Genomic DNA, 19524 nt, shown 5'->3' on the forward strand with positions numbered 1-19524 from the left:
AGAAGGACCAGCATGATAGCTAGGTGCTACAAAGGAAGGAAAGTAGATTGCTCACCCATATCAGAAGATTCTGGGTTCACAGGAAAAAGCTTCCACCAAGCAGGGATCTCCAGAAAGAGATCCTTCCACAGTGGCAGTCAGCCCTTAAATTGCCTTCATCTGTGCTCCCAGGGCTGACTGGGTCTTTCCTCCAGGGACTCAATCAGTGGTTCAGGCCATGACTCAGCAGTTCCCATACACATTGTGAAAAAAACTATTGTGTATAGATTAAAGTCTTCATGGAAAAACAGATAAAAGTGAATTTGCTTTTCTTGATTGCCAGTTTGCTGACCTTCTGTGTACAGAATCTGATACAAAGACTATCACATTTTGCCAAATGTGAAATACTTCTTAAAAAATTCTGATTTATATGGTATATTAAGTGTGTACAGTCTCTTGGACACTAATAAGGAGATTTAAACATTTAATTATATTCATTTTATTACTCTATTGCAAATACTTGTAGTTCCTCAAATAAATTGATTAACATATTTAGAGCTAGAACTACAGTTAAATTCCAACCAATATTTTCAAATTTGCAAAGGGTATCTGGAATTACAGATTAATCCTTTCCAAGCAGCATGAAAGTGTAAATATACACTTTCATTTCAAAAGAAGCTTTACATTTTCTGGAGGAAAAGCTAGAAAAAAAAAATCAGACTTAAGATACAAATGTAGAGAAAATCAATTTTTGGTAGCAATATTGAGGTTTTTGTGAAACATATAAGCACTGTAATACATTTCAAATCAATGTTCATGTCATTCATTAACAGTAAAAGCAAAAAGGAAAACTTCAATAGGATGGAAAGACTAATGAATAGAAATTCAAGCAGAATCTCTAAATAGCATTAATACAGATATGACACTAATGTAAGGTCATACATTATACATTTTTATTTTTAAATGTACTATTTTTTAATGTTTTTAAATGACTGAAAATCAAACTTGGAATATAAAGAATGAAAAGAATATTAGAAAAAATTGTTTTAAAGAAACAGCTTATCAGCATTAACAGATAATTGCAAGGGTTGCTCCACTGTTTCTGCAAAAACAAATGAAGAAACACAAAGAAATTAAGTCCAACAATACGAGAAAAAAATAGTTTTGAAAAGCGAGTCTAAAAGAAAACCTGTTCACTGAAAATTAAGGTTTTCACAATGTTTTTTCTTCTCATACCCTCGTTTTCAAAGTTCACTTCCATGACTTTCTGTCTATATTTACATTGTTGGTCAGACACATCAAAATCAGAACTTTCAGAACAACGTCCTGAAAGCAGAGTCATGGTATGGTTTTGATTAACATAAGACAATCTTATCATATCCAGAGTACCCAGAACTGAGACATGCTATACTGAGTGCAGTGGGATGGAATTAGGTACAGAGATTTTTTTTTAAATAAAGCAGAAAGTGTAAGAAAATAATTGGCATAAAGAAAATGAAATTAAAAGGAAAAAAAAACAACCAACCAAAAAGAAAACCAACCTGCAAGTAACAACTGTAGAGAAATAGGTCAATCTACTTTTACACTGCCTAACAGATAACAAAGGAAGGAAGGAAGGAAAAAATAAGTCACCATTTCTTAACAATACCCAGTGACATATATGCTAAAGGAATTCAGCAACATAGTAACTGTAATATGCTTAATTAGGATAACTATAACATTAACTAAGGTTAACTATATCATTAATTCTGCCAAACAAAAAACTCCAGCTTTGTCCAAATATTTGCATAATTCTTCCTTTTTTACTGATATTTCTTTGAGTAATGGGAGGCAGAAAAAGTGAAAAAAGGAAAGAAAGTGAAAGAGGAAGATGACTCAATAATAGAGAATACATTCTACATCTTTGTGCTTTGAGTCAGAAAATAATTTAGCCTAAAAAGGGACCTCTAGAGATCATCAGGTTCAACCCTCTGCTCAAAATAGGGTCAGCTCTGAAGGACTTTTTTCCCCTAGAAGACAGAAATTAAGCTTAAGTCATTCTAAACACTCTAAGGGAGTAACTGTTATAAAGAGAATGAAAATAATAACAAAAGGCTAATCTTTAGGTGTGGTGGAGACCAAGGGAAGAGCTTCTGCTAGTAGCTCTGCAACAGATCTTCAAAAAGAGAATCCCTTTTAAATTTCTTAGGCAGAAAATTAGAGATGCATCTGATCTTATGGTTTATGTCTTCCACTTTCATCAGCTGTAGGATCAAATTCAACTGCAGAAGTTCAGTACTGTTTTATTTAAATTGTTTTTTGTTTTCCATTGTCATGGGCAAAATATAAAGCTTTCCTTAGCGCAAACACGTTAGCAGCATATCACGGCTATCCTCAATAGTTTGCATATCTTCATTTTACATATAAACCTCAAAAGATTTAATGGGTTTAATGTTCTTCCTATAAAGATAAAAGGGTAGCTGAGAGTAGCTGACCTTAGAGTCAGAAAGCACAGCTATAACCCAGCAGGCTGCCAGTCACTTTCTAATGTTGTTCTCCATTTTTAGTTACTTGTTTTTTAATCAATCAGTTTGAAATAACACAGACTGTAAGTTTTTTTTGTCTTCTTTCTAATCCATTACAGACACTGAAGAAAAGGTTTTCAATAGCTCTGCAACGATAAGTATGGATCTTCTAAAATGTAACCATTTAAAAAGTGATCTGTGTTTACTGTTGTGGTAGGACATTCTGGTGTGCTTAGCAAAGTTTAGAGCATACTGACATGGTGGTTAGAAAAAAATGCTGGAATGCATTTGGAATATCTTTGCCTATGTTACCGTAAGTGTTCTGATGAGCCAATAGCACCTTAATGCGGGCTATTTACTGTGTCTGATGGCAATTTAAGGCAAAATCTTAGCAGTGCCCTGTGAATTTTTCCTGTTTAAAAAGGAAAAATGAAGTTTCTAAAGAATTTAATGTATTTATGGTCCTACTGCAGTTGCCTATATTTGCTAGAAATTTCTTATCTGAATTCATGTTAGAGAAGTGTACTCCCACCCCCTAAACTACTAAGAACCTATTTGGGAGGTACTTCGTAAGCCAGAATGCTCATCTCAAAATGCTCAAAAATTCTTAAAAAAAAAAAAAAATCATCCTTTGGAAAAAAGAAATATTTCAGCATACAGAAACTCTGTTATGGAAAATGATCTCATAAAATTGACACAAACGTTATTGAAATGTAGATCTCTAAGGGAATGTTAATTATTAGTCATCATAACTACCATATGGATCGGTTTTTCTTCAAAAATAGTTTCTTTCAATCAATAGATCTTAAAGAATCATTATTATGTAAGAACTCCAGGTGATATCGTACAAACAAAACAGCACAAATTGTGAATGAGGCACATACCAAGGAGGTATGCTTGCAGATGGCCAATTCTATTTATAGTTTTGAGACAATTTTAAATACTACATAGCTTTCTTTACTTTGTAAGGCTTTGCAGTTTTGGGTTGCTGATCTGTGGCACAATCAGATTCAACTGAGCACTAAGAACTACATAAGCACCAGAGACATTTCTAAAATTAAACCTGTTTGTGTGAAAAGGAAATTAATTATGGAATGAAATTACTATAACCCAACAAAATTAAATGCTTTACATAAAGTTTAAGGATAACACTATTTTCACCTATATTTTTTATTTTTTAATCTGTTTTTATGTTTAATAAAGGCTAAGTTTTATCTTACCTTATCTGTATCTTATCTAACCTTTGCCTACTGCCAAAATAGTTAAGAGCCAAAAAAAAAAAAAAAAAAAAATCATACCAAGATCTACTAGGTAATTCCATAATATGACATCAAGTTAGGAGGAAGCGTGAGTCTACCTGGGGACAGGAAGACCCAACAGGGATATGGACAGGCTGGATAGCTGGGCTGAGGCCAGCGGGACAAAGACCAACAAGACCAAGTGCTGGGTCATGGACTTTGGCCACAACAACCCCTGGCAATACTACAGGACTGCGGCAGAGTGGCTGGAAGGCTGTGCAGAAGAAATGGTCCTGGAAGTGTTGGTCAACACTCAGCTGAACATGAGCCAGCAGCGTGCTCACACGGCCAAGACTCCAATGGCATCCTGCCTATTGGAGCAAGGAGGTGATCATCCCTCTGTACTCAGCACTGGTGAGGCTGCACCTTGAGTACTGTGTTCAGTTTAGGGCCTCTCACTTCAAAAAAAGAGATTGAGACCCTTGGACATTTCCCAAGAAGGGCAACCAAGCTGGTGAGGGGTTTGGAGCACAAGTCTTACGAGGAGCGGCTGAGGGAGCTGGGATTGTTTAGTCTCTACAACTACCCGAAAGGAGGTTGTGGTGAGGTGGAGATCAGCCTCTTCTCCCATGGCAATAGGACTAGAGGGAATGGCCTCAAGTTGTGCCAGGGGAGATTCAGGTTGGACATCAGGAAAAATTTCTTCTCCAGATGAGTGGTCAGGCACTGGAACAGTCTGCCCAGAAAAGTGGTGGAGTCGTCATTCTTGGAGGTGTTCAAGAAACATTTAGGTGTTATACTGAGGGACATGATTTAGTGGGAAATGTTGGTGATAGGTGGATGATTGGACTGGATGATCTTGGAGGTCTTTTCCAACAGCGGTGATTCTATGATATTCTTGTAACTTGAATCTAACTATACTTCCAGAATAAGAAACCATGAAAACTGAATGAGAAATAAATGACTAAAGCATCTAAACATGTTTATGAAGTACCTTTACCTAAAAAAAATAATTTAAATAATTAAATTTGTTAGGCAAAATTCTTTTTAACAGCTACTGGGGTCTTTCTTCATACATTTACTTGCATTTTAATTATTTGGTAAGATAACAGAAAACACTTTAATATCAGGACAGTGGATTGGATTTAAATTTCATTCCATTAAAACCATATAAATTGGCTTTAAGTGATTGATTATGGCAGCTTAACATACTTTTCAGCATTCTGGGCACATCATTTTGTTCAAAATAATCTTGCAGCATTAAACAAGTGACAGAGGTTTCCAGGACTGTTAGAAATCTGCACTTTTCATGAAACCATGGAAATGACTGATACAATGTTTTTCTGAATCTGGCATCACCAAGTAGTCAAAGAAAACCTCCATCTCTCTCTGGATATGACAAGCTGATCAGTCCTCAACTGTCATGTCAAGAGTCTTGCTAAATTTTATCCCATAAGTCCAGTTGCAACCATTGTTCTGGTTTCTGTAAATTTTGTTGGAAGTGTGGTGGTATGGTGTACATTTTCTTATCCTACTCTATGGGCTTTTTATTGGAAAGCTGTCAATACCTGTTTCGCTACCTTCATAATCATATGCTTTGTTTTGCTTTCTAATAGAACAACCATGAATCAGAAAACTGTTAGAGGTATGAGCCCTCCCCTCCCCCCCAGAAAAAGTGTGTGGGGGGGGAAGGGCGTAATATTTTGAGCAGAATTAATCACAGAATCACAGAACAGCTTGGGTTGAAAGGGACCTTAAAGCCCACCCAGTTCCAGCCCCCTGCAGTAGTCAGGGTTAACACCCACCATATCAGGCTGCCCAGGGCCCTATCCAATCTAGCCTTGAAAGCCTCCAGAGATGAGACATCATCAATAATGCAAATTTCTTAAAAAGTGCCAAAGCATGGTTGTTTTTGTTTTGAGGAGACACAATGAATCAGTTCTTTACACACACAAAAAAACACTTAACATCAGTAAAAATAGATAAAATCTGTTTCTCAGTGGGAAATTGCCACCTGAACTTCAATAATGGTGGTTATGAGTGACTTTTTTCAAGAATAGAAAACAGAGGATGTAATTTACAAGATAAAAAAAATGAACACATGCTCTAAGCAATGTTATAATAAAGTATCAGCATCTCAAGTGCCATCATTAAGGTGCTTTATTGACAAAATTGTAACTTAAAACCCATTGTGAAGCTCCTACAGCTGCATTTCACAGTACAGTTTTCAAAGCTGAACTTTCTCGTCAAGCAAGAGGCAGTCACAGTGACACTTGACTTTCACAGCTGTATGCAATGATGTTATGAAGCTTAATCAATTGAAAGTGTTAATGACAAAAAAATAAAAGTACAGTACAAATATACAGAAGGTATAATAGTACACCATTATAGGAATGAGTTAATTATACTCTGCTTTCTGGAGATGTATTCCAAATTTATCCTCAGGAGGTACCCTAATGACCCTTTGTACTACTTAGATAAAATTTTTTTATCTAAAGTTTTAAATTGCTCTCCTGATTCCTACCTCCAGCTCAACTAGCATGATTTAAACTTGTTATGCATTATCAATACCGAACTAAAATTCTGAGTAAGCAGCACTACATTTTAGCAAAAATAGTTTTGAATCACCAGGTAATTTCTTTTGTTTGATTAAAGGTCATCTTGCAACAATTTCGAGATTTTTTTTTTACATATTCATGTTGAAATAAAATGTGTTTCTGAAATGTTTAGTTTATTTTTGGAGGCTAAAGTATGACTATGGAAATCTCTTCCTTACACCCTGTACATAAAAATGATTTTCCTTACAGACCAGTAGGTTTTGTTGAGTATAGAACTGGAAATGCAAAATGATACTAGTTGCAGATATGGATATCCTCAAGATTGTTAAAAAAAAAAAAAAAAAAAAAAACAATCAGGGCAACTCTAGCAATGTCAAAGTTGAGAGGAAAGTAGTACTAGTGAATAAACTTACAATCTCATAACAAATTGTATGACAAAAGAAAACAATAACAATGCCTTTGAATGGGATACAAACACTATGGAGCAACAGCAGATAAAAGAGAAGAAAAATTGGCTCACTCCTTCCAACAACTGGACATAGCTCAAGAGGAATGCAATCTCTATCCAGAGAGATTCTGTTTCCTTGGCTGCCAACTCTCAAATGAGGGTGAGGAAGGATGAATCCAGGCTCCACCCCTTCTGGTCACTCACATGCATTGCTTGCACCTGAGCTCCCTGGGTTATGCCATGGTTAGCCATGCCTTCTCACCTGGTACTCAACCATTGGTTCAGGCCATGACCTGGCAATTCTGCTGCACCAATACAAAAAGTATCGCTGTTATATGAAGAGAGACTAAAATAGCAAACACTCCTAAGAGGTCACTTTTCCTTTTGCTAAATTTTCAAAAAAGAAATCTCTAAATTTGACTAATCATCTGCTGAACAAAAATAGTGCTATTGTTGACACTTCTGGGTTAAACAGGATTTTTTGTTAGTCTTCTACCTGCAAATCATGTTGACTCATTCAGCCAGTAGCTATCAATCTAAGCTTAACCTATCATACTCTGCTTCCCTCAAGCTCTTTTTCTATAAGAGCTTACTCATTTTTCCTATATTTCTTTGAATAGACACTCTATGATGCCACATCATTCTTTCACATTACTAAGTATCTTAGTCTTAGAAATTGTAAACCTTTTTTGAACTTCCAAATAAATCTATAAAGCGTTCTGGAGTTGGTCAGAACAACTGTGCAATAGTTTGCTTAGTCATAGCTTAAATAGTAATCCAGATCATCATTGTTTATTGCATTTATTATGAGCAGATTTATTATCAGAGCACTTGTAAAGTTGCGCTTTCAAGAAAGTATATCAACAACAAGAATTGTACAACTACCATATGTACAGCTACCACATACTGAAATACATCCATACCCAGAAGACAAAATACCATCAAATGTCAAAAAATGATTAGGATGAAAACAGTCCAACTGTCTAAAACAACAGCATTGCCATCAAACACATCTGGAAGTTGTTACTGCCAGTTGAGAATAAACCTGTTTCAAAATCATGAGACTTCACCACCAGACTAGACCATATTGGGCTTCAAAATCAAAGTTAGACGTAACAAAATTTTCCTTCTACGCAGTGTTATTCTTCTATCACTCATGAGTACAATAAGTATCAGCTCCTCTCACCAGGAAAAGATGATTAAGAAAAGAAAAAAAGGTAGTTCATTGTTCAGTATTATTGCTCAGTATCTTGGTGGCAAAAAGAATAAAGACTATGTTAATAAAGCATGCTAACAAATGGCTGCCATAGAGATCTACTGGACTCAAAATGGAAAAATGTGTAAGGCATCCTGCATTAACACATGAGCCATATGCCAGAAAACAGGCATTCTAGGTGTGGATCTGTTCAGTCTTTCAGCCTCGCTATTTAAAGGTGCAAGGCCTTTGGATATTGCAGTATTCTGCCCTACAGAAAGAAAAAAAAAGAAAACTTTCTTGCTCCACTTGAGAAATGAGCAAAAGAAAGACTATTTTACTTAGCCAGCACGAAGATGTGATATTTCAGTGGTTAATGCACAGAGTAATTTGATGTCCTGCAAAGAAAAGCATGACACATTATAATTTTGAATTATGATCACTAATTATTATGACTAACAATAACTTGCCACTGAGAGGAAACTTTGCTTACTATATCTGAACTATATCTCACGCACTAACAAGAAAGCTCTACTGAACAACATTTTTTTCTCTTTAATGTCCCCATGAGATTTTGATCCCTATCAGGGTTAAAACCACTCTACTCTTAAAGCATAAAATATTCTCATCTTGCATCATAAAAACAAGGACAGGTAAAATATGGAGTTCCTGAAATTCCTAGATCACTCCATTCCATTATGACAAATAAAAAAAATCCAAGCAACTGGCTATACAAACAGAAATATTTTGTTCAGACCAGAAATACATTGGACAAAAAGTATCACAATACTCTGATTTTTAAAAATCTTTGTTTCTCTTTTTTGCCCAGTCAGTGAGTGAGTTGAAACTGTATAATCATAAGATGTCTATAACACTAAGCAGATGGTGTGTGGGTTAGCCAAGAAAGGAGTTTCACAGAAATGCATAGGTGGAAAAAAGCTACCTGGGACCAATTCACAGGAGAACTACTTTCAGTGCTAAAGTGTGATTTTATTTCAGTTGTGAGTACTTTTAAAGGTTCTTCTGCTCCCTATTTTTATGCATGCCATGGTGAAGGGAAACCATTTAAAAGTGGTGGGTTTGGTGCAGCTGCTGTGTGTGGGGCAAGACCATAACAAGTGTGGTCCAGAAGGGGTCATTTGCTCATAACGTAAGAGGGCTCCTTTCCACCAAAGGGTGAATTTGGAAAGGAAAGAAGTATCACAATCTCCACAGGTTTTCACTTTCAATCCAGTTATGCTGGAAATATACATATTGTGCCCAACCTGAGAATTTCATGCTATACTCCAGTTCTCCTTCCTTCTTTCAGGTTCAGTGTTGCCAAACCTCACATCAGTTCTAAGCACCTCAGTGCAAGGAACAAAAACAGACATACAGAAATATATCATAGGATAAATAACAAGCTGAAAACAATGTCATCAATCATTATCTTCACAGAAACAGTTACCCAGGATATGACAACACCACCAAACAGGTTGTTTTACTGCCACACATTGCAATGTAGTGCATTATAAAAGAATATCTCAATCAAACATCAAAATCCCAAATGATAGGAAGTAAGAATTAAAAAAAAAACTAAAGGTGAAGCACTCGTTTTAAAAACCCGGAAAAAAATCATGATCTGAAACACAATTGGGTTGTAATTTGCTGTTGTAGTTCCGTAGCTCATTTTCTCTCAGAAGTTTCAGTAACTTTGATGGTAATTTGCTTCGGTTTAGGTGACTGTCCATATGAAATTATTTCCCAACTGATTCTGAGTAATTGGATTGATATGGATTCAAAATACACGGTCACAAATTTATTTAAGCAACTGATAATGTAGCAGAAGTGTTGGTACCTGCATAAACAGCCATAATTAGTATTCCAATTACATTTTGTTCCCTGATTAATTACATATTTTACAAAAATACTGCATCTCTGAAAATGAAAGATCAAGATCTCTTGGGAGAGAGGGGAAGAGAATAGCTCACAGCGAATTCATCCTTATGTTATCAGCTGAGTCTTCACACCTTGATATCCCAAATTTCTCACAATGCCAAACCCATCGTTTCAATGGCTTGCTTAATATTTTACCATAACACACATTATAACACAAAAGAAAGTACAGAGAATGCAGCTTGTGGTACAAAGCTTAATGGATATTAAGTTAAAGGATACACACTATCTTAATGTGTACTCAAATTTACTAGGTTGCAGTCCATAACCACAAGGTAGTTTCACAGAGCTTTTGTTTTATGGAAAGAAAAAAAAAGATATTAGTGCTGTTGTACAAGAGCTAAGAGAGATGAAGTTGTTAGCATTTGTACAGCAGCTTTGCTAATGAAGAGATTAGGTAACATTTGCGTTCTCTTCAATTATAAAGTTCACAGAAATATCATATTACCTGAATGCCAAAAGACAAATTCCCTCTTATTGTAGCTTTACTGAGAGCTATTTCCATGGATAATTTGAACTTAAGTTCTCAGCTCCAGTGACTAAAACAAGCTGCCTAATTCAGACAATGACTCTAAATTAATATTCATATGACATCCAACCAACAATAAAGTGCTGCAAGAAATTTCATGACTGTGATTCACATTCAGGAATGTTGCAATAGGCACTGAAGTCCACCACAAACATTGAGACCTTCATGTAATTCCAGCAGGCATCTCAGAGATGAGAGAATGCCAAAAGATATAGCATATATATTTGTTCCGGGAGAGGCAAGGAGAGAAACCAGGTGTATCAGAGAGCTGCAAGAGAAGCTTAGTTAATTTCTTCTCAGCACTCAAAGGAGATAGATCAATTAAGTAAAGGCAAAACCTGAAGACCCAATGGTTCAAGTTATTCCTAGGTTGAAGGATCATAGTCTAAGACAAAGTTATGAATAATTTTTAAAATTTTCTACCTTTGAAAAAAGTTGTTGCTATTTAAACATAATGGTATTATCTTTTTATAACTTATTCTGATCATATGGCCTGCAGATATCAGATTAGCTTTGACCAGCTGGATATAGAGATAAGAAAATCCTGGCTGAGAACACTTCAAACAAGTGCAGGACAGGGTACCTTCTACAAGGTCAGATGAATTACTGACAAAACAGAAAAGATGACTATTGGATTTTACCACATTTATTAAGAAAAAATAATGATTTTTTTATTTAGATGGGAATTATCAAGTGCAGATACATCATGGCATTGCCATGATAAAAGATATAATGAAAATCAAGAAGCGTTACTTACATTTTCCCAACACATATGCCCTGTCTATGCTGGATACTTAAATGGGAGAACAGACAAAAGAGCAATTGTACAAACTTAGCCACCAATGACACCTCAGAATCAGAACAAATGCTTGAAATTCTTGGTTCCTGAAGCAGCTGAAATTCATTCTTCCTTCCTTGCTTTCTATTCAGAACACCTGCCTAGGATTCCAGGATCACCTGAAGTAACTGACATTAGCTAATCCTAAGTACTGCAGGGATGTAGTTCTTCTAATGTAGAAAATGAATTAGTGCAAAAATAATATTATAAAATATTTGAAAAATGATAAATGTTGAGCTTAAGATGATGATCTGCGTAATTGAAATGTTGCTTTATATATAAGCTTAAATTCACCTTGATTTAAAACATGTACGCTATCTGTTTCTGGAATAATATATATATTTGATTATTTTTTAAACACACTGCAGCTGGCAAATTCTAATTAAAGAAATCAGAGTGTGGAAATAAGATCTGAGTATGTCATACTGTCTTTAAATTACGCCAGAGGCAAAATTAAATCAAATATTTGCACTGCCATATTCTATTATTATTTGTAGAGCACAAATCCACACACAGCTACAGAGAGCACAGCTATATGAAAGTCAGCACTTGTAAAAGCTTTACAGTGTACAGAACTAGATCTTCCAACATCATTTTGACTGTGATTAGAATCAGTGGAAATATAGCATCTACTTGTTCGTGTGACCTTGATGAGACTTCTATCAAGATAATCCTCACTTTTGAAGTGTATTTTGACTGCAAGAAGGCACTCTATTTTGTGGTGCTCTGCCATGGCATGGAAATGGAATAAAGGAGCAGAAGTGTAGGAGGTCATGGAGACACTTTGTCTTCTATGCCCCACCATGATAGTCTGTGCTGTCTTTGGGTGTGAGCAAAACAGGCATTATCAAGTACTGTCTATTAGCAAGCATGCTCCAATGCCATTTTACACTACAATTTTTTATCTACCAAAACCTTGGAAAGCCAAGATAAGAGCATGATAATGAGGGAGGGGCTGGGTTACTATTTTGAGATGAAGGGGTCCTATATGGAGGTTACCTTCAGCAGTTGCTAACCATCTCTCGCTGTTCCTCTAACAAATAAGAAGAATAAGAAACCAAAGTCCTGAGTATGGTCTTTTCTAAGTTCCTCCTCTGCTTTCTTTCATGAGGACTAGCTCTGCCATGGCCACCCATTCTTCAGAGAGCAACCCTCAGCTCTGCATATGTCATTGAGCTTGTTTTGTTTGTCACAGCTATGGTGTGGTTATGTACAGAAAAGACATTTTCGTGCCTTACTTGAATAGGTGAGGCATGAAAATTTCTCTCATGTCTCTCAGGCACCAGAAAAGACTATTGGGAAGACTAGTGTTTGATAGGCATGCTAGCAAAAACAAATCATTCAAAGCAGTGTCCCAGCATTTTCTTCCTTCATTCCAAAATTAGGTGCTATGAATCTGTAGCTACAGGAATGTAGACTTTACGGAGGGCAAAGCCTGCATAGGCAGGCTCTTATGACAGAATTTTTTTTACATGAAGTATTCTAAGGAAGATAATTTTAGCTTGTTATTTCTACCACAAAGCTTAAATATAGTGTGTTGTTATTAAGTATGAACAATTATTTATAGCTTCAAGGTGTGGCATGGGAGAACTGGCATATTTAGACTACACAATCCATACATCATGAATGAATGTTGGTAGATTTTGATTTCTTATGCTGTGTCATGGCTATGGAAAGTTTTCTTGTGTACATAACTATACAATATGACTCCTGAATTCCCATTACACTACTAGATCTGTGTGCCTAAACTAGAATGAAGAAGGAGGAAACAAGTACTGCCATTACACTATCAATGTAGCCAAAATCTTATTTCCTAGATTTCTTTCTCAAATGCACATCTACAGTCAGAAATAGAATCACAGAATCCTTAGAGTTGGAAAGAACCTTTAAAGGTCATCTAGTCCAACTCCCCTGCAATGAATAGGGACATCCACAGCTAGATCAGGTTGCCCAGAGCCTGATCGAGCCTCTCCTTGAAAGTCTCCAGGTATGGGGCATCCACTACATCTCTGGGCAATCTGTTCCAGTGTCTCACCACCCTCACTGTAAAAGACTTCTTCCTCATATCTAACCTAAATCGGCTCTTTTAAGCTTGAAATAATTTCCCCTTGTTTTAACACAACAGACCCTGATAAAGAGTCTGTCCACTTCTTTCCTGTAGCTCCCCTTTAGATATTGAAAGGCCAATATCAGGTCACCTTGGAGTCTTCCCTTCTCCAGGCTGAACAGCCCCAGCTCTTTCAGCCTGTCCTCATAGAAGAGGTGTTCCATCCCTCAGATCATTTCTGTGGCCCTCCTCTGGATGTGCTCCAATAGGTCTGTGTCTCTCATGGACTGAGGACACCACATCTGGACACAGTACTCCAGGTGAGGACTCACCAGTGCAGAGCAGAGGGGCAGGATCACCTCCCTCACCCTGATGGCCATGCTTCTTTTGATGAAGCCAGGATAAGATTGGCTTTCTGGGCTACGAGGGCACATTGCTGGCTCATGTCCAGCTTCCTATCCACCAACACTCTTAGGTCTTTTTTGCCGGGGCTGTGCTCTGGCAAAAAGTTCTTTCATCCCCCAGCTTGTATTGATAGTGGATGTTGCCTCAACCCACATGCAAGACCTTGCACTTGGATATAATCCACAGACACTTCACCTAGCGCGATTTTCAAAGACTATCTGACCACCGAATTAATCAGTTTTCCTGACTCTTTTGTTTATACCTGAACCATCTTGAAAAAAGTATGTTCCTAATTCTTATTATATCCCTTCCCAGTACTTTTCTGAGATCTGGTAACAGAAAGCAGTGAAGGTTTTAAACAAATCTTACTGCATAGCTATTCATGGATATCTAAAGAATACCTGCATGCATGTTTAATTGTGTCATGTGTCATCCGCTCTGCAAAATTAAATGACTCTCAGTGGTAGTATGTGTTATAATCATTTTCTATTTCAGTACTGTAAGTAAGAATCAAATTATTTGCCTATCTGCAGACTGAGGCAAGACCAGGGTAGGACTCTAGTTGTGGTCTGGCAGGTACCTGTACTTTGTTTATCGCAGAAATACTACTTCCTGCGTTTGTCAAAGCATATCTATGACATTTCAGAAGGAATCCCTTGTATACTTCCAGTGTTGGAGGTATGTGCCAGAATAGAATTATTTATTAAAACATTCCTACTGAGTTGAACAATATTGAACACAGTGAGACACATACAATACATAATAACTATATACAGACCTTTTCGCTGGCTATATGTTTGTTCTGCAGAACATGCAAAATGTAAGCATGGGCTGTTAAAAATTCCTGTCTAAAGTATTGGATGTAAAAATTTGGTTCAGTTGTTTTTCTCTCCTTTTTGTTAAGTCAAAGCTGCTATTTTTTCCTGTGAGATACTTCTTGTTTCAAAACTGTAACAAAACCAAAAAGTAGCAGCACAAATGCCAGATATTTCCTTTATGCTTGAATTCTGAGTGCCTTATCTTTCATACTGTTTGTTTTCTTTCTGTTCTTATTCAATGTCTGCCACAAATGAGCTTCCCCGCTGGTTCAGTTCTCCTGAGAGCATTGTATGATTCCTGTGATTTGGCTGCTCTCTTCTGCTCTCACTGGAGGGGTGACCACAGATAAACACTGCTGAAATCTATCACAAACAAAAGCAGGGAGAAGGCAGCCATCCCAAATCTCACATTTCATGTGTTTTTCCTGTGTATTACTTTTCTTACAATCTCTTTAAGAAATTAAAACATTTTTCTGCAAATATCTGCATTTTGAACCAGTTTTTATTTTCCCCCTAAGCTCAGGCCATTAGAACTCCACTGATTTCAAGCCACCATGATTCAGTGGTGAAGGATGCCAGCATAATCCTACATGAATTATATATGGGTTCTGGCTGCTTCTCTTCTCAGAGAAAAGACTCACGGAATATGTTTATTTCTTTTAAAAGAAACAACAATCTGTATGCAACATCATTATAAAATTATGCAGATTGTCTTGTCATAAATATCAGCCTGACTGTTCTAAAGAGACTGGAAATTGCCAAATGATTTCCACCTGTAGGCAGACAGTGGCATTATAACATGGCTTAGAGCCATATTACCTTACCCTGCTAAAATCTTGCTTTCCTTACACCACCTCTTTCACAGACAGTTATTTTAAAAGGATGTGTTATGTTTAGGGTGTTTTTTTTTGTTGGGTTTTTTTTTTTTTTTTTTTTTTCCCTACATATGGCATGCAGTGTTTAGACTGGTAGACAATGCCATGAAACACACTTGAAAAAGAGTCTTAATTCACTAGGAACAGCTAGCTGCATACCATTAAAATTACCAGACTGAGCTGTAGGTCATGGCACAGATGGGCTGCCAAGTATTCGTCACAATGTGGACAATCACCAGACTGTATTTCAGACAGAAGAATTAGTGAACTGAAATAATTAGCTGTGCTATCCCATTGAGCTGAATTAAATTAAATTAATTCTCTGTAAGTGCAAGATATAAACTCAAGCTAACCTTATTCTTACTTGTGTTGTACACAAAACAGCAGTTATTCAACTTACTATGATTTCTTCTGTTTCAAAGTGTGTATTCCTGGATTTTAGAGCTCTAAGGAAAAATCAGATATATTGAAATATGAGAAGGAAGAATCAATTAAATCAGAGTTACAGTTCTACATGGACTTTCTGCAATCGACTATTTCAGTTTGGCTTCCCCTTTACTGAGCAGGGAGAACAGGGCAGAAGTGAATAGAGCAGACTGAGGGTTTTACCTGCTTGTCGGGCAGAGGTGGAGAGAACAGAGACTTTCCATGGGAATAAAAAAGTTTTCTGAGGAAAGTGCCCTGGTGATATTTCACAGCACAAGGATATTTGGGCAAAAACAGCGCAAGACATATGCCCATAGCTGATTTTATTGAAAGCATAAATATTCAATAATTTTTATGCAAATGCAGTTTAGTTGGTTTTGTGTGTGTATATGTATATACACATACATATATGTAAACAGTTTAATCAATCTGATGCATCAGAGTGTATTTTGGCAGCTTACATAATTCAGTCTCCCATTCAACAAGACAAACTAAAGTAAAACAAAAACCACTAAAACTGACGATTTAATTAAGGCCTGCAGCAGGGTAGTTAACTTGCTGTAGGAAAGTGTGCAGAAAGCACATTTATCAACTTGAAAACATTGGTATTACATTGCACACACAAATGAGAGTGAAAATCTAAGCCTCTACCTGTAGGTGGAAATGATATAAAGAAGGCAAAATAATGAAGCAGTTGAACCTGAAAATCCAATTCACATTTTCATTATGCTGAAGTGCTCTCTTCTTCTCTAAAACTGAGAGTTTTGCAGAAGCTACATTTTTCAACCATTCCCTGCTAGTAGTGCTCTATTGCTGCCATCATCTTTGTTTAATCATTAGGTAGTGCAAAAAACGTTAGTTTCAGTAACAGATAATGCATGGGTTCCTCTGCTGACAAAGCTGAAATGTTTCTGGTTTTCAGTCACATCTTGCTGTGACAGGCAGTTTTGAGGCAAGGTGACTTACTCTCTTGTCTCTGTCTTTTATAATTAATTTCTTTCATAATAAACAAAGAAACTAACCTGGATATCCTGACTTAAATATTCCCTAGACTGTCTTCAGCCCCAGAACTGATAAATGCTGATAAACTAAATTTAACTAATCTTTAAGGATCTCATTTTGAGGAGAAAAATCTATCTGAACTTCTGTGTACATTTATAAAACTTTTGTAATGCAAAACCTTCAGTTTCCACAGCCATTAACTATTTCTGCAGTTATTCATGAGCACTGAACAGCTGCAAGCCCACCCTGACTGTAGAGCTGAGCTGCAGCACTTTCCATGGGACTAAATCATTGCTTGATCCCACAGAGGAGTGACACTTGGCTGTGCTGGATTGAAGAAGACTTCATCAGCTCTGACATTGTTTCATAGGCTGCTTCTTGTTTATCACTTTTCCTTCTTGTCCGCGCTGCTGCCTTTGTCCTCTGGCAGGAAGCAGAGCTGCGGGCTCTGGTACTATGGCACCTGAGTAGCTCTGAACAGTGAATCTGTTTGCTTATAGATTAAGTTCCTTCATTTGCCTTGTTGTCTAACTCAGCTTCATATCTCCATATACCCAGCTGTTACCCTCACTGCTCTCCCCTAGACTGGCCTGGGATGTTGCCTCAGTAATGAGAAGAGTGTAGGTCTCAGACCTTCTCAGCTAACGTCACTACGTGTGTTGTTTTCCTCACTCCCTACCAATGTAAGAGAATAATCTGGGAGTCAGGTGGTAGCTGATTGTATCTGAGACTCAGGTTCACACTATGTCTTTGACAGGGTTCAGGCAATCCAAACTAAAGCATATGATAAAGATGAGTGAGATCATGTTGCAAAATACACATGCTGCACTGCAGTTGAGCTTTTCTGATAAAGAGGTGAAAAAAAGAGATAAACAGCCCATAAATCTCAGGGGACCAGGGCTCACCCAGAACTGTTGCAGTACATTTATCATTGTTACATAACCCTAAAAGGTTTTGTTGGTTCAGTTTTCACTAGCTTGAACATTTTAAATGAAAATTAATGTATGCATATGTAGATCAGTCCATTGCATGTAGCTACCTGGTGGGTAATTCCCAGGTGGGGATTTCTTTTTCTTTACATTGGCTTCTTTCTTTTTTTTTACTAACTCAAAAATAGCATGTGGGTTATATAACTAATAAATGAAACCAGAGACAAATCCTAGCCTTAGGCAGTACGCAGAAAGGATGGCAACTGTCAACCCTGACTCCTTGTTTGTCAAATACTGAATAGGATGTTAACTCCTGAATGATTCACAAGCTTGGGAATGTCACAGATATGGGCAAGACAGGGTAATTGTCTGGATCCATAATAAAAACACTTCTGTGATAGGCAAGTATTTTATCTGCACAAATTAATGTATGCTTTTACATATATTGCTATAAAAAAAATTGCTAGAGTGTTCTGCAGCAATTAGCCAAAGGAACCTGCTGCTATTCTGCTGTTTTGCACCAGCCTGGTGGAAAGGTCAGGAAGAAAGATTGCTTGGCAATAGAGAGACCCCCTATGGCCATTTCCAGTACAGAAGGAATTCCCAAGACCATTTCTCTATAATGGAATGATCTCTTAGTATTGTTCTCATTTGCACTGATTTTGTATCCCTGGAACATTCAGCCCAGGATGAAATGTGGAAACACTAGTCTGTGTCTTACAATCAAGTTACACTCAAACACGCTCTACATTAGTGTAGAAAGCTATTGCATTTCTTTATGAGTGAATTCGGAGTACTATGCATTTTCTAACCTTGGAAAATAAGGGAGAGTTTAAGAAAGTGTTGAGGGAAAATATTATTGGGTCAAGAAACTCCTGAGGAGCTTTTCAAATCCACTGCAAAGAAAATAACCCCTACTGAATCATCACTTTTTTTTACTATAGCATCTGATTTATTGTTGAAGGTATTCCAGACAATTTCTGACTACTTACAGCCTCCTTTAAACTGAAAGGTTCAACAGAATTCTCTAATATAACTTGGCTGCAGTTCAACCTATTTATGTGAAAGATAAATTTGTGCATGAAAGGTGCAAAAGCATTAATGAAGGCAGAAGTCAAAGGCAATGGATATCAATTAGCTAATTAATCTTGAAGTAAACTTTTTCAGCCTCCTCATCTCATTACGTAAAAAGGGAATACTGCTAGCCTGCTTTAATTAAAAAAAAAAACAAAAACAAAAACATATGCAGTGTTTTCTTGGAGTACTAAAAAAACTCCAATTTTTAAAACTGAGAAACACCAAACCCAATATGGTCCATATATAAAAAACCACCTTTTTTATTAGAAAAAGAAAGTGACTGATTCTTTCTTACGTTTTATGAAGCACTTTCTAAGCTGTTTTTTATTGCTTGTTTTGTTAAAATGAGTCTACATATAAAAAAGACTGGATAAAATGTCACACTCATACTGACAATGTACCAATGCTATTTCTTAAAGTGTGCTCTAATTGTGATTCACAATAGTTGTATTGGCAGAAAGCAATGTTTCTAACTGGTACACCTCTAATACTAGTTAATCACTGGAGGACTGAGCTGTGTTTATCTGTGTCAGTCCACTATCAAATAAACTGATAGTAAAACTTAGAAATTTGTACTTGCCAATATTCTCTTTCTGTGGTGATTGTTCTTAATGGTAGCAAGAGTCTGGCCCACTTATCATATAATCTCTAAGTCTGGGAGATTTTTAATGCAGAGCAAATTGGATGGGGAAATGACAAAATGAGCATGGCATCCTCACTA

The sequence above is a fragment of the Numida meleagris genome, chromosome 4 (genome assembly GCF_002078875.1).
Source record: "Numida meleagris isolate 19003 breed g44 Domestic line chromosome 4, NumMel1.0, whole genome shotgun sequence".
NCBI classification, from domain to species: Eukaryota; Metazoa; Chordata; class Aves; order Galliformes; family Numididae; genus Numida; species Numida meleagris.